Source organism: Dermacentor silvarum, chromosome 1 (assembly GCF_013339745.2).
Source record: "Dermacentor silvarum isolate Dsil-2018 chromosome 1, BIME_Dsil_1.4, whole genome shotgun sequence".
Taxonomy (NCBI): domain Eukaryota; kingdom Metazoa; phylum Arthropoda; class Arachnida; order Ixodida; family Ixodidae; genus Dermacentor; species Dermacentor silvarum.
The window spans coordinates 79,660,762-79,677,988 of NC_051154.1; the positions used below are offsets into that span (position 1 = coordinate 79,660,762).

Consider the following 17,227-nt stretch of genomic DNA (forward strand, 5'->3'; position numbering starts at 1 on the left):
GGAACCAGTAAACCAGGAAAGACGGGAAGCCCGACAAGTCTAGGATGGACATAAAAATGATCCCAATGCGTCATGACACTGCATCCGGCAAAGAAAAAGAGAAAAAAGAACGAAAGAAAGAATGAAAGATAACCCTGACTGTGTCAGTGTCGGATGATCTCGTGGGCGCACACTGCAATATCAGAGATTTAAGATCCACTGGCAAGAAGCACTCCCAATGCGCGCCACTGTGTTCACAAGTGCACTGCTCTGGAATTGCCGTGATCCCGTTTCCGCAGCGATCCGCGTAAGACCCCCGGGTCATCGACCGTGACATCAGACGTAGCCTTCCCCATCTCCCTCCGTTTCTGTCGCCGCGCCGCCCAAATGGCACACATATACGTGTGCTTTCAATACAGGGGCCCGTCGAACGCGCCATAGAAGCGCGCGTAGAATGCAACCGAGCGCGGTCCCTGCGCGGGCCGCACCATATGCGCGCGCGCGCGCCCGTCTCTCCATTCACTAAAAACCAGTTTCCTCCACGCGTTCCCGTTTCAGCCTTTGTCCTTCGCCCTCGGACACCGCCTCTCTCATGACGTCACGCGTGACGTCGCGCGCCGCTCGCCTTCGCCTCCGCAAGTGCCGGCGAGCGACGTTCACCGCGGGCGAGAAAGGAGCTGCGCCCGCCGCCAGACGCACGCCGCCGGCTCCCGAGACAGAGCAGCGTCCAAGCCGCGCGCCGAGAAAAAACCAGCCGCCGAGCCGAAGGACGAGGGAGTTGCGCGGACACCGCCACTGACCGAGGGTCGCCTGCAGAGAAGGGGAGACAGCGGTGAGTGACTCCTCGGGAAAGCCGGGCGAAAGAGAGAGCGCTCCCAACCAACCGCTTGAACAGGTGGCTGCTTGGGCAGCGCTCCGAGCTCTAGCCCGTTCACGGGACGCTGGAGCGAAATCACGGCGAGAATGCCGTGGGTGGGGGGTTAACAAGCGCTTCCCTCTATCCACTTTGGGGGCCCACATGACGAGTCTGTTGGCTGCAGCGTAAACAAGTCTCCACCGCGCGTCCGGTCACTCAACGCGCGCGCGCGTGAATGTTTGAAAACTTTGCGCGGAACCGGTGGCTTCATTTTCATTCTGCAAACGTTGTGTCCCTCTCTCCTAACAACGTAAAACTGTTGGGATGAAAACGTTTGATGCCACCGCACGCTCATTCACACCGATGTTGAGGATATGACTGTCGCAGTCTATCGGGAGCAAAGTGAAAAAATTGACAGAAACAGAATGACAAGTGAGCTAGGTTTAACTAAATGTTTCGCCGAATTATTCATAAAGTTGGCAAGTGGGGCTGTACGTCGCCGGGCTATACGGACTATACAATGGCGGCAGTCCCCAATTACAGCCCTCTTTCTCACTCTACTTGCAGTGTATGTACTAAGAGTTCACGTTCCAGTGGCGAATGCCTAATAAATCTCTCGAAGGGCATCGAGCAGTGGTCGGCATCGAAGGAACGCGGGTGAGGGAAATCACTGTAGTTGAACGGCGTCGAGAAGACGCCACACTGAAAGGACACTTGCTGCTGGGAAACACTGTTTTGTACTCCCGCCGTTATCGGTCGCAAATCGCTTACAAGACGCTCAGTGTTGCCTCAACCACGCACGGCACGTGCGCGCGGCCGCGGAATGGCTGCGGTCACGCAAACGGTCCGAGAACGCGAGCGGTGCGCGGCCTGCATGCTGCGGGCCGTGTACGGCGATCTCGGCGTCTTACGAGCAGCAATGCCGGCGAACATGCGCGCAAAATTACTCGCCAACGACCGGGGAGGAGCGCGGCAGCGCGAGCACGCTCGTGAAGTCAACGGACGGCGACGTTGCACGCGAGGGGGGCCTGATCGAAGGGTGCCGCGGGCGCATACTATGCGTTCTTCCATCAGCTAAGCCCCCCCTTCCCTTTTTTTCCAGCCCTCTTCACCCTCCCTATGCCAACCGGAGGTGCGCTCTTAAAAGTGCCGTAGTGGCCCAAGCAAGCAGCCGGGGCGTCAGTGCCGCTTCTCTTTGCATCGAGAAACGGTCACGCTTTCGACGCTGTTTGCATTGCGCTCCTTTGTCGCGCCGAGACTTGGACTGCGCGGCACGACTACTGCCTGCACGTGTGGGACTCCCTTGCTTCGGCAGAAACCGTGCGACCGGTTAATTGGCAGAGCGCTAACTTCCCGAGTACACAAATCCTCGGCGTGTTGTTAGTTCGAACTGGTTCTGCGGCGTCGTGTAGCAGTACTAGAGACACTTAACTTGGCGAAGACGTGCTTTCGTGCTATAGGCGTGTTTCTCGAGTCGTCCTCTTCGATTCTTGGTTAACCACAGCACGTCGTCACTTTCGCTGCGCAGATTCGTGATCCCGGAGTTGGAAAAACTCTAGGAGTTCACGGAAGATGCCGTCCTTATATTGCAGCCTTTTTGCGCATCGTGGGTGCAATGATAACAGTAGAAACGTGAAAAATGACGCACTATTCGCTAATTATTACCTTACTTATCGCATTTAGATTTAGTGACGAGCGATGTTGCCTTTCGTCCGAACATACTGTCAGCTCGCCGGGCGTGTTTTCGCTGGAACCATGCGCCTATCATGCGTGCAGTTCAACGAGAATCGCATACAACTTATTGACAAAATCAGCCGCGAGCGCCCTGCGGTAAAAAAAAAAAAATAAAGCAAAAAGAAACACGCTTTTGTACTCAACCAGCGGACTATACGCCTAAAGCACGTCTTCGCTTCTCTTGTGGACGGAGCTCGAGTTTTTCTGGAGTGACTTGCACACGTTGTGTTGGCCGGTCATGTCGCCGACACCATCAGTGTTCGCTTTCAACAGCCTGCGTCTATTTTATACAGCGTCTTTAGCATTGCCAATTGTGTGTTTGTACTGCGCCCGACAGCGGTATAGTACAGCAGGAGCGTATACAAGAGCGATGTCCAGATACGCGTATAACCGTTCGTATACTGGGTAGCTTGTCAGTGAGTTTTGTTCTGGTTAGTGGTCAGACATTGGAATTTTTAATAGAGCATACATCTAGCTGTTACGCGCTACCTATTATCTTAGGTACTGACCAAAGCCGCGCACTCAAACGTGTACGGCACTTTGCTTTTAAGCCGCTTAGAAGACATAAAAAAAAATGGCGACACGTCCATCTTTTGGAGATGATTGGTGACTTTAATGCGATTAGCAACCTGTCGTATGATGGGTGCGTAATTTGTGATAATATGCTTTACATGGTGATTATCAAAGCGGCACAAAGCCAGTGACGCATGCCCAGTGACCCAAGTTGGTCCGACGGTCGGTTTTGAACCCGGTTCGCTCAGCGCAGCAGCCCCGATGCTCTATCCATTTGACCATGGACTACTCAGTGACCCAAGTTGGCGTGAAAGAGGTTAGGCACGGACATACATACATACACTACATACATACACTAACATACATACATACATACATACATACATACATACATACATACATACATACATACATACATACATACATACATACATACATACATACATACATACATACATACATACATACATACATACATACATACATACATACATACATACATACATACATACATACCCTTACATAGAGACATACCGCAAACTGGGGGAAGTTCTCAAAGAAAGTTTATCTCACTAAAAAAAAAGGATGGGCTGGTGATTAGTCTGTTCTCTTCTCTCAATGTAACACATGCACCATGAGTGCTTCAAGAGCTAAAATGAGGTGAGTTTGCATAAAATTAAGCAGCGTGCAATGATGATCACCATCACGACCAGCACAATAACTGAGAAGCTGACCCCTCGCCTAGGGAAGACATGGATCCACTCCTGGCCGTACGACCGTTTCTCGCTCAGTTATGCCACAATTTACTTCTCCGCACATTCCTCTGGCATTGTGACAACCTATGGACCACATCCTCCGATTTCATCACCGAGAGACGTTTGCCCGAAATATAGAAGCTCTTCAAGTTGTGCTACTTCGCTCGTTATGCACTCAGTAGTTTGGTTTATGCGCACAAACGCTGGCGGATAAAAACGGCAAAAGCTGTTTGGAGCCTCGCTCTGTGGTCAAGGCGCAGTTGCGGCAGCTGTTGCAACGACAGATCATTATTGCCTCGCGAGCGAATTCAAGGTTGTCAGCCGGCGTCTGGGCGTTTATATATACGCGCCTTCGTGCGGTGTCTCAGCGTAGGCGCCCGTAATTACAGAGGAATATTCGCGCAGTCCCTGCTCAAAGGAGCGTAACGGCGTGTCGAAATTAAGCCATGCGTGCACCAAGTATCGAGTGAACGCTTATTTTAGATTGACACAGCCATCGAGACAAATATGGAAGATGATAAAACTAAATAAATAATAAAAAAATAATTCAAGCAGCAAGAACGATTACAAGTCGTCGTTAGATTTCATCAGGACCACAACTTTTTGTCCGTGGCCATTATTAAGGAGGCTACCGAATATATTGATGCCGGTGGCATCATGGGCCCACATAACACGATTTTCTTCGTTTTATTCAATTCTGTTCGTGTTAGTCACCGTACCGACTGGGCCAATCCTAACGAAGCGTAAGCAGGGCGCCACAAGAACTCACGACGACGCATGGAAAAGAATTGATTTGCTAAAGTAATGTGTAGAATAGGGTCGTTGTGGCTCGACGCCGCTTGGACCCAAGTAGCTATAGCCGCGAAAACAAAGGGTATTCCACGACTGTTTAGAACGAGACGCAGTGTACGTACAAAAATGAACCAGGGGCGAATTCACAAAAGCATTTCGTTCGTAAGTGCCCTTTGCCATTGGCCGGCGGCTTCCGCTAATAATATGCCCATGCATCAAAATTGGCTGAAAATTTCTCTTACGAACAATTCTAGCGTAAGAGTATTTTGGGAATACAGGACCAGAAGAGTGGGTGGCACTAAGGTACGAGAACGCACATTATATAGGTTAGCACAGCAGAAAGTTGGAACAGTTTATTTTTATTCAGCGCTAAAGGGACAGGTGCACGCAAGAAATCAGCGCGGAACAGCTCTATGTTAAACAATGCACAATAAAAGAACCCCGTGTGTCATGGGGTTTCCTTGGGCTTCGCTTGAGTGCTTAACCAAGTTGTCTTTGAAATAACGTTTCAGTTGCGAGTGAGCGCTTGTGGGTGTACGTTTCATTGCGTGCTTAGTAGCTTTCCACTGTTTCGATCCGTAATGAAACTTTTTTTTTTCATTCGCCGTCTCATGTTGCTGAAATCCCATTTAATGAGAATCGGAAAAACAATGATAGAGCAGAACAAAACACAACACGCAGAAATGCTCTTGTGCATCGCGCTGTGTTAAATGCTTTCTTTCGGTAACGCAGAGCTTAGGCGATGCATCCTCGTAAACGTTTTCGCATTTTTTTTTCTTAGGGTTTTCAAGCTCTTTACTCTCAACATGGGGTAGACCTGCCCTGCTGGGATTGTCGAAATTTGGCAATGCTGTAGAGTAACGTTGAAGAACACCATTTCTTCAACACTTTCATTCTCTGCATATACATTATTGTCCTGAAGACAGCTTGGAAAGTGCGTGTGACCTGCAATGTTGTCTTTAAAACTTTAAAACACACGCACGCACGCACGCACGCACGCACGCACGCACGCACGCACGCACGCACGCACACACACACACACACACACACGCACGCACACACGCACGCACGCACGCACGCACGCACGCCGCACACACACACACACACACACACACACACACACACACACACACACACACACACACACACACACACACACACACACATATTGTTTCACAGTTTGATTTAAGCCAACTTCGAGAACTATGTTTCGCGAATGTAACTGATGGCGAAGCTTTCTATACATTAGAAGATCTCTGTCCTGGCAAATATTTCATTGGTAGGCACGCCCCACTTCCATCTAGCCTTTTCTCAATCTTTTCTCGAACTACGAGAAAGGCTTCAATTTGTCATTTTTCCATGATGCTTGCGGTAATATATACTGATTAAGTCAAACTTGCAATCCTTAAATTATTGATTCCCGGCCACGGCAGCTGTATTCAGATGGGGAAGGTATGCAAGAAAGCCCATGTACTGAAATTCGGTGCATGTTAAAGAAGCCCGTATGGTCAAATTTTCAGGTCCATGATTAGTCTATACGGTTTAGCATGCGTGTCAGGTGCAAAGCATTAGAAGACAAAAAAGAGAAAAAAAAACACAAAAGCCAACTAGCTAACTAATCTTTCCCACAAATGGAATCCTAACAACAGTGCGCAGAAAGGCATTCACAACGGTGACGCCAGCATTGCCTCTCACGATTCTCCTTTGCGCAATGGTCACGCGCCCGTCTGGCCACGTCTGGCCACGGCCAGGGCAGGGCTTCGCGACACTCGTCGCTGTCGCGCGATAAATGTCCGCGCTGCAGGCGACAGCGGCGTCCACGCAGCGGGTGGCTCACCTCCGAGGATAGCGAGCGCAGCGAAAGATTGCCCGCACGCGCGTAATGCATGTAAGCGTAACCGCGATGGATGCAAGGGCGTGCGGCGTGACGAGCGCAGGTTTCCTTAATCAAGGATGCACGCGGCGCTATCCGATACATGCATGGCGCACGAGCCGTCGCCCCCACTGCGTGGCTGTGCGAAGGTGCGCTGCCGGCCTCTCTGTTTTGCAGTGCGGCCTCTGCGGGAGGGCAGAGAAATGGACGCACCCTAATGGGTATTTCAAGGCCCCCGCAGGGAGCGTGTCTTTGGGGCAAGAGTACACGCCTGGGTAGAAAACATGACAGCCGTTGCACAATGAATACACATAGCCTCGGTAAATTTCTGCCATCCTGGGTGTGTAGGTTCACTGGTGCTGGAAAGGTGGTGGTCTTCAGGTTTAGCGACTGTATATCTTATGTTTGTGGGCGCACAGCAGGCTATAGGCAAATCGGGATTGGCGGGATTAGGCGGCAGGGTGATTAACGGACATTCCTTCTTCCCTCGGAATGTGGCAGGACAAATATTGAGATTTTCGTTAACCATTATACATAATGAAGAACTTTCTGACTGCGCCTCGACAGCTATACTTATAACGTACTCCCGACGAACGTGAATGATGAATACGTGGGTCTCACTCAACCTGCCATTGTTAATATTCCCTCTTGAGATAGAGAGAGAGAGAGAGGAGAAAGGTAGGGAAGTTTGAACCAGATTGGAAAATCTAGTTTGTTACCCTATGCTGGAGGACGGGGAACAGGGAAGTAGAAATACAAGAAGGAAATAAGAAACATCGAACGCATGTACACGTTCGCAGGCGTCCACAGCATACGTTCGCAGCACAGAGTCGCAGTTAACACCAGTCAGTGCTAAAGCTGTTTGTACAAGTCTGTTGCCCTTAATAATCGTAGCAATGCCTCTGTCGCCTTCTGTTGCGACGGATGCCGAGGCTTAGATTTTAAGATGGTTTGTTCCGAAAGTGGTCTGCCATGAACGAGCTAGCGCAGTAGCGACCGATCGCCTCTGTACTCTCTGTCGAGGGCAGTCACAAAGAATGCGTTCAAGGGTCTTCTCGCGACCACAGGGGTGGTGGTGGTGGTGGTGGTAAACATTTATTGTTCGTGAGCCTTATGAAACAAAACTACTTGTGAGGGGGCTCAGGAGTGCGTAGGGTGGCCGGGTGTTTGTGGCCCTCGGCGACCCTCGAAGCCCAGTCCACCAGCCGTATTTGGTAGGCTGGATTGGAGCTAGACACCGTGGTCTCCTATCCCTCGACGTCGGTGAGTTGCCACTCAGAGGGCGGCTGGAGCTCAGGGCATATGAACATTATGTGCTGAAAGTTGGCTTTAGGTGCGCCGCAGAGCGTACATCGCTGTCGATATAAACCTGGATGAACCAGGGCGAGAAAAGCTGGAGAGAGGAAGGTTTGTGCCTGGAGCTGGCGCCAGGTAGTTTGCTGGAATTTGGTTAAGGATTTGTGTGGGGGAGGATATGTTAAGCGCATTTCGCGGTAGTGGAGAGTGATCTCATGATATGCTACCAATCGGTCTCTGGCGTTATCCAGGTCATCGGATGGCGTGGCTCGGTTGACGGCTACTCGAGCGACGGAATGGGCCATCTCGTTGCCTGGATGGCCCGCGTGCGCGGGAACCCAGATGAGCGTAATTGGTCTGAGGGGGGTCTGACGATTGATAATTTTCCTTGCTAGTTCATGAACTCGGCCTTTGGAGTAGTTGCGGATTGCAGTTTTGGAGTCGCTAAGAATGACCTCGGCAGCAGTGGTGGATATGGCCAGAGCTATGACAGCCTCCTCCGCCTCTAGGGACGTGCGTGCATGTATTGTGGCTGCTGTGGTGTAACGAAGCTGATGTGACACTACACTAACAGCATAGGCCGGTTTGTGTGGGTAGCTAGCGGCGTCGACACACACCGTGAGGCGGTCGTGGTGGTGTTGCTTGTAGAGGGTTTTTGCCCTGGCCTGCTTGCGCCCCTCGTGATGCACGGGGTGCATGTTTTTAGGCAGGGGGAGGATAGTGAGGCAGTTCTGTATGTCTCATGGTAAGGAACGTGCCTGATCTTCCTCGGAGGTCGGGCTTAGTCCTAGTTTGTCCAGGATGTACCGTCCTGTGGTGGTAGAGGACAACCCCTCGATTTGGGCTGTGCGGTGGGCTTCCGTGAGCTCATCAAGTGTGTTATGTACCCCCATGCGAAGGAGGCGCTCATTTGGCGTGTGCCTGGGGAGGTTAAGCGCTGTCTTATACGCTTGGCGTATAAGGGCATCCACTTTTTCCTTTTCCGCCCTGGTGAGATGTACAGTCATCACTCGACACACACAGCGTTGTCGGCTATTTCAATACGCAATGCAAAATACTTCCTAAAGGCAAGAATACTAATACTAACCATAGCCAGCAAAGCAAGAATGCCTTCGAGTCGCAGAATACAGACCATTTTAGATGTTGTTCTGTCCCCTCTCTATCACATTCATTTCGGAGTATCAGTTTCCAGGTTGACACAGGAGATGAAGCCGTGCGCTGTACTAGTCGTTTTACGCGCCGACCACAGTGACGTGGAAATCACCGTCTTTTTAAATGCCGCTAATACTTTCTTTTCGGAGTGAGACAACATTTTATAGCCAATTACGATCAGTGACAAAGAGAAATAAGCACTGCCAGTGATCAGACGCCATACAGGTGGTTGAGTTTCTCAAGCAGGTGGAGGAGATGATGAGTCAGAACCCAGTCAGAAATTATAGCAATTGTAGAGCAGCTACAAGTGGCAGAGTCAACAGCCAAGCTTTCAGTGTACGATTTCATTAAGCGTCACTCCTCAGTAATGGTTTTACTTGCTTCCGCAGGGCCTGGGCAACCCAAGCGTGACTGGCTGTGAAGTTCTGCTACTATCACGTCACGCTCAATGTGGTGCCCTAGTTCTCACTATCAAAATACTGCGCTGCTATTTAATATGGGCGTCATTGATGGGGAGACTAACGAACAGCCTATCAATGCTAAAAACTCGCTAAAGGCTGCTCTTGTGTAATCACTGCCAAAAATCAACACTCACTACCTGATTAGCGTATACGACCGTTATCGGAGCCGAATTCAGTCAATAATTGAAGCTAGGTACAGTTTTATTCGACATCCTTAACAAACAACAGTAAAAGAAACAATGGAACGCATATACGATTACGTCTGAAATGTTGTTGCTATTCGTGAAGTCGTCATTATGTCCTCAAATACCTCGCACACCCTGTAAAAGTAAACACATTTCCATGCCTCGCTGTTAGTTATATAGAAGTTAATATACTCACCGCTTGACTAAAGCTTCGCTTCACATAGATTCCAACGAGTGCGTTGGACCTGCATAAATTTTATGTCCACAGTTGGGAGAACGCCCTCTCCCCAGTGATCTCCAATTACCCTTGTCTTGCCTCAACCGACCCCATCATATGACCGAAAATTTCTTAATATCATCCCACCATCGAATCATCTGCAGTCCTCGGATTTCGTTTCCATTCCCTTGGCGCCAGTTCTGTTACTCTCCAAGACCACCGGCTATCTGCTCTATGCATTAGCAACTCCATTTCTTGCTGTTAATCTTCGCTAGACTATCAGCTAACCCCCCCCCCCCCCTTGTTCGGTGATCCGTCTTCCTTTATCATTACGTTATGCCTATCATTTTCGGTTCTATACTCGTATCTTCCAAGTGTAAGCACCGTAGCACAGTACTGGTACAATGCTCCGATTAAAGTATACTTTTCTTTTCTACCACAGTCATTTTAGTATCGGCTCATTTTGAAGACAATGTCTTCCTTGGCGAGTTACCACCACTTTTTTTTTTGTATCGGGCATGTCTTTTAACGCGATAGCGTTTAGGGCCCCGTGTCACCGAAATTCCGGCGTCGGCAACCGGCTTGTGATCGCAGGTGGCCGAGAAAATCATCCAACCACATCGACCGCGCAGGCCCTCCACGTGGTGCAAGGTTTTGGGGAACAAAAATTGAATTTCTCCCAGTGAAATCCGCCAGAAAAATGGTAAAGTACGACTTTACCATTCGGCGTCGGATTCGCCGTCGGATTGTTTACCAATCGGCGAGGGATTGTAATTTGAATGTACGAGAAAACCTAATTCTGCTAAGAGGAAACTCAAACATTTCTACCAGACCTGCGCGCGTCGGGGCTATAGCAAACAATTAATAAAATAATAAAAAAGATGCTAGGGCCTTCACATTTTAATATAAGACCACTTATATTGCTCCTGGAAAAATATCTTTCCAGCAATGCATTTCAGTTTAAAAGTGAAGCCGACTTTAAGAGGATCGGTGTAAGCTTGGTCTTTGTAAGCTGGCTTTCCCACGTTCAGTGTTGCAATGAATGAAGCCTACTTGCCGTACGCGAACGATGCGATGCGAACGGGTCCCGATAACGCTATCGCGTTCTACTCTTAAAGGCGAAGCCTTAAGCGTCATCTAAGTTTTTATAACCTGTTTCTAGCCTATTTCGTGGGCCGATCGCGAACATACTGCAGTATAAATATATGTTCCACTAGGGACACTCGGTATGGGCCCCTGGGGTTACCGGGTATAGGTGCAACTGAGGCCACTGGCTATCTGATGACTCTGATGATGATCATAATTAACTGATGTCAAAAATTCAGCCGAAATTTAATAGTAAATGCGAGACAAATGCGCTAGCATATACGTCGCACCTCTTTGGGGTCCCGGATCCACGATTTAAACCGCGTTCATCACAGTGCAAAGTGTTGTTCAGGAGCTCACTCGACACACGTCCTGCTTCTTCGAGGTATGAAGTGCACCTGACGATGGTCCGGAGCAGACACTGTCAGTTGCATTTTTTATATATTCTATTTATATATCACGTGACCGGCTTCCCACACTTCACGCACACACTTTTTTTCAACTGCGACACTCCTAATGCTAACGCATTAAAAATTATGCAGACACAACGCACATTTTCGAATCTATGTGAAGCGAAACTTTTGTGTAGCGGTTAATGAAGTGCTATAAATTTGCCCATTTAATTCTTGCGTCTTTGACGTAAAGGAAACTGACGCGCGTACGTGCTCTCGCGCACCCGTGCCTTAATGTGAGAACTCTTATATTGCCTTGCATTTCCTAATTTCGTATGTATTTCAAATGTTATAGGTGTCCAGCATCCTGGACACCTATAAGGGTAGTAAATGATGTAGTGCTGTCCTGCACGAGCTATTCGGCAAGACAGCAGCAGTGTGCGCGCCAGCAACCATGGTCAAGAAAGTCCGGGAGGGTCCGCAAAGAAATCTTCGCTTTAAAATTTGCAAGGCGATTCAACTTCTAGCTGACGTCGATCAAACGTCGCTCAAGCGCGGCTCTCACAATAAATCATATGATCCGTGCACCCAATTCTCACTCCCAGCTCGCCCAAGAAGACATTATATTTTATCGACTCAAACTATAGACGTTGAATCGCCTCTCAACTTTTTAAGACTGGCGTGTGCATAGTTCATTAATAGCGGTGGAAAACACCCTCCCCCCACCGACATTAATTCGATTAGCACTCTTCGGGAACTTCAGCCAGTTTTCGGGATGTCTGTTTGCTTGTCCGTGCCTAACCTCCATCCCGCTAACTTGGGTCACAATGGGTGCACACATGGTCTAATGGGTGTAGCATCGGGCTGCTATGCTAAAGGAACCGGGTTCGAAACTAATCGTTGGACCAACTTTGGTCACTGGGTGTATGCGACCCTGGGTTCAACGAACCTCTTTCACGCCAAGCAGGGTCACGGGGTGTGTACCAATGGGTATGTGGCGCTCTTCGATAAACGAAGAAATCGTTCAAAATTTCTTCGGTGCTGGGCAGAATTGAACCCGCGTCATATATAGTCGGACAATCTCGTCTCAATACATGTTCACACCCTATATAGTCACACAAGGAGGGAAGCGTGAGAGAGGAGCCCAGCGGCATACACGCCTCACACACGACGTGATTCGGCTGTGGTAATACGGTGTGTCGCTATACATTGCTTCAATGCTAATCGCATTAACGTTGATATTCATCGTGAGATGGGTTCCGCCGGAATTTTTCTTTCTAACCACCTCTGGCAAAGTGCGCAGTAGCCCTGAGGATGGCTGGGCAGAAGCTGCATGGTGTTCAGGGTTGAAGCCTGCCTATTTTTAGATTCGCTCGCTCGGCTTAGCTGGAAACATAAGGAAAATTTGGTTTCTCAAGAGCCGGCTTGTCCAAAGCACCGTGCCTAATCAGCAATGCACAAAACAGTTCTTTTTTAAGTAATATATAGAGGGCCGTCGCGCAAGCATACCAACGTTATATAAAAGAAAAAGAAAGGAGAGCAAGCTAGAACGCCGTCGCACACGTGCACACACCAGATGAAGCTTCTCAGTAAAGCAGATGATATCGGTAATTCAAAGGTTGTTTATGCGTAGCAGTCAACCGATCCATGAGCTTAGAAGATAGATGCGAGGCCGCATACACCACGTATCCGTGAGAGCAACTTGTGAGTCCTTGGCCTGTGGCCGGCCCATCTGGATCGTTTGCTCTCTCTGTCGTAAGAAAGTGACACAGGGCTCTTCAAGCACCTGATAAATAGACATTGTGTGAAAGGCGTCAGCAGCGACGTCGCAAAGGGCGCGAACGGCATACGTGCGCCACATGCGACGGCAGTAGCGGGAATTCCGGCGAAGGAAGTCCGCGTCCCATGTAGTTCCTTCTTCGCACGGAGCGGGTGACACGCGCTGCATACGAACGCCGCCCAGACGTTATCGCCAGGTGACGTCTTGTGTATCGCGCTTGTCATGGCGTGTAGCACCTAGCCTAGCTCACTTGGCAATATTTAGAACATATGGAATTCTCTCAAAAATAAATAAAGAAAGAACAGCAAGCGCAGCCTTGATCCCTCATTCGATATCGCGTGCCATTATAATTTGCAGCTATAAAAAAAAAGCCCTCTTAGGGAGGACCCCTGCAATGGGCAAGGCCACCGCTATTTTAACGGGATTTTTTGTGCGTTTTTTTAAACCTTTGTTTCCCGCTTCGTAATCGGTGATTCGTGAAAGGAGTACCACGGCCGCTGCAAGTACATACGCGCTCTCTATAGCAATGCTAAACACGAAATGGTACGTGGTGCCGTGCAAACAAATTTCGCGCCGAAAGCGGGGCTTGTCGTGACGGGACATCATTTCGGAAATCATTCGTTTTCTGCATTTACTTACCTGTCTCTCCAACAGTGCCGAAACCGCAAACAGCGGAGGGAAAGGTGAATAAAAGAAGCAGGGAAGGCCCGCACGAACCCAAACATGTTAACAAGCTGAGACACGAGGGAAGGCCGGTAGTTTTCGACTTGTCTCGAATTTTCGTCACGTCCGTGAAGCACGGCCGCACGCGGGGATGCGAGCCTTTTGTGGCCCAGAGAAGCCGCGAAACAACAATGAGGGCCCGCTGCTTTCTTTCTTTGTCGCGGAGCCAGTTACGCGTTCCAGGAAGCGCTCCCACGGAGTTGGCCACGGGCTGGACACACACCGTAGCTAAATGGCCGCCACGATAACAAAGCCGTGCCACCGTCGAGGGCCTCGGCGGAGAGCGTCTTTTGTCTGTCTGCAACGCGCGGCCAGAGGAGGGTTCTCCCCAAACCCACCCGGCGCTGCGCGCAGCCTGCCACCCTGTCTTCATAAAGCCGCGCAGCGATGTTGAGGCTGCCAACGAGTGCGCTCACCAGCACGTGATGCCAAGTTTCGATGTTTCCTTCTCGTACAGCGTATCTGTGACAGCTCAAAGCACACGCAGTTTACCAGAGCACTCCAATTCTACCAACGCCACATCCATTACGCCGTCGTCTACTTACGGTTTCGCCTCAAGACTAGACCGCGGAGGAACACTGCGTTGCAGTACGCTCTCGTCCCTGAATGACTGACGCCGACTCTATGTTCTACAACGGTGCACGCTTTTAATGGCACGGAGTAGGGGCACAGCGCGGGGAATTCCAGGGGCCGTCCTTGAAGGCACCAAGGACGGTGGCCCATGCAGCCGCGAGCGGCCACTGACTCCCTCGGTTGCGATGACCTGTGAACGGAAACTCTTCGGCGAAGCACACTGGCCTCCCGACGACGACGCGGCAGTGCGCATGGCTGGGAGCAGCGGCCAACGGCGTTTTACGATTACACCCCGCACTTTACGATTTTCCACCCATCACGCGCACGCAACCTTGGTATGCGCTCGTAAGACGCTAGCGTCGCTTCCCCACCCCTTTGCTTATTCAAAGCAAGAAAACATAGTGAGCATAGTGTGCTGCCGCATGCCACGAACGCATACCTTCTCGCAGTACACAGACGGTACAGAGTCGGGGGCTGGCTGCGCGCGCATGCAGGTCGGGTCCTGCTCACTTCCGCGGCTAATAAGCTCCTCCGTTGCCGAAGAACGTGCTTGTAGGCTGTAAACGTGACAAATATGCATTCTTGCATCTTTAGACGGGCATTAATTTTGTCTCCACGTAGATCGTTAATGCAGGCTTCCGTTACTTGTTTTTGCTGTAGGAACATTCCTTAAAGGCCCGTGTAAGCTAGGATGAACACATTAGCATATACATTTGAGTGTCGAAGTAGCGTTATTCCCTACGTTTTATTGTTATTATGGAATGGCATGCTCATAGTTATTGATGGTGCTGTCCAAATGTGCTTCCTGTGAGCTACATGGGAAATTAAGCGCCATCTGTGTAAAAGTAAATTCCAAGTAAACTGTCTTAGTATATAATTCGACTGCCCATCTTGAGCATACATCTGCGTGCCGAAATTGAAATTGTCGTGCGTGCTATGAGGCGTTGCGGTTGTGACGTCAACCTTGTGTCATGCATACATCTATTGCTACGTAAAGGCAAGACGCGGAAGTATAATTTACGCTGCGATTTTCTCCCCTCTGCATTAAAAAGAAATAAATGGAATCAATGCAAATACTTTTGTCTTACTTTACAGCGCCTTACTCTTCCAGTCGGTACACTAAAGTGAAACACTAAATCTCTTTAGACTGATAAAGTATTGTTTGAAAGCTGAATTTTCGTTAATTTATCGGTAACAGATTGACTATTATGCAGGTCAAAAAATACATATATATATATTTGATTCCGAGTCGAAACGGCAGCAGCGCCGGTACATCAGTGCGACGTACATTTAAGGGGGTTTGGAAGGCTGACACAGTATATAATTAGTATATAATTCTACTCTTGCAGTTATCTTCTCAATTATGCGAGTAAGTAGTGCTGAAATCACCGTTTAAATGTTCGTTGAACGTAGCTGCGAAACAATGGGCGCGAGGATGACGTCAATACAGGGGTCACGTGAGCACTCTATTCGAATCACGCACCTCGCCGATACCTAAGATGACGTCACGATCGTCTTCGCCGTCAGAGCCCGTTAACCGACCGGCGGCGTCTCCGGCAGACGCTGCGGCTTGTTTTTGTTAAATTAAAGTGGCTAGCTGTGAATTTTGGCCTGTAGAACTATGATTTTTGTATTCAGGAGGAAAAAAAAAGTATAATAATTCGTTGAAAGCTCACTTTTTTGGAGAAGTGCTTCAGTTCGACGACACAGACGCTCTTTTTGAGGCCAGTTTCGGTTTCAAGGAGCCTGCCAAGGGGAACTAATTGGTCGCGTAGCTCCCACATGAACTCCGCTATTCAAAATTTGACCGTTGGGATAGGTAGTGTTGAGGACGGGCCCCAAAGTACTCACTTGCTGTAGCCACCTACTGTTGATAATTAGAAAGTTAATTAGCGTAACTTCGCTAAATACGCACGTAAGTGCGGAAATTGCTCTGCATCTAGAGGCCGCCAATCGGTGCACTCGAATGGTAAAGATAACGTAACCAAGATACATGTGTGTGTGTGTGTGTGTGTGTGTGTGTGTGTGTGTGTGTGTGTGTGTGTGTGTGTGTGTGTGTGTGTGTGTGTGTGTGTTTGTTCCACGACACTCGCGTGTTCGCGGTCAAAACAATCCCCAGCAGACTTGTGCGATCCGCAGAATCGCATCCCAAAGGCCCAAAATTCCAGCGAAGCAGAGTTCTCAAAGACAAAGAGACGTTTCTGGTTCCCGTGGAACTTGTTTGCAGCCGTTGTGCAGCCTTCGGCGCGCCAAGCCACAGGCGTTGCGCCAGCTGCGTCGGACGTGCGACAGTTTGCAGTTAACACTCTCGAATTTACACTTCTCAAATGAGAAAAACACTCTAAACGGTTGATTCTAAGAATAGAGTGTCTCCTTCATACGCATGCAACGTTTAAAGTGGTAATGCGTGGCCGTTCAGTTACGATAATCCGTAACTTCACTGTTCACTGTTCGAAAGACTGTTCGAAAGAGCGCCTTAAGGACTCCGCTGGCACTTTGAAATTTTCCTGCGCTGCCCCTAAAGCACCCGCAACTATTAAATTATTCCGAACACGTTCACCCCAACTTACGCTTTAATTCGTACAAATTTTCATCTTGATACGCCTATAGCGCTTTGCAAACGCCAAACCCGACAAGCGTTGAGAAAAACCTCATTTAGCACAAATTCGAATAATTTTATACGATACCGCCAAAGCATGCACAACACTGAAATAGTTCCCCCAGCATGTTTCTCTTGACAAACACTCTCTCACGAAGTTCCACCTCGATACGCCCGATATACGTATACATAGTTCTAAACGACGCGCAGGTTGCTGAAATCTACAAAACCTCCAAAGCGCTATTAACAAATTTTGGTAAT

At 49.2% G+C, this 17,227-nt stretch overlaps 1 protein-coding gene across 1 annotated transcript in view; it reads left to right on the forward strand.

Annotated features, from left to right (window-relative positions):
* Nucleotides 1-656: 656 nt before the first annotated feature.
* LOC119431425 (uncharacterized) overlaps nt 657-17,227 on the forward strand; it is a 52,439-nt gene continuing 35,868 nt past the window's right edge. The window contains exon 1 of the mRNA XM_037698917.2: nt 657-811. The gene's annotated coding sequence lies outside the window, so the exon portion shown is untranslated. The remainder of the gene's footprint in view (nt 812-17,227) is intronic.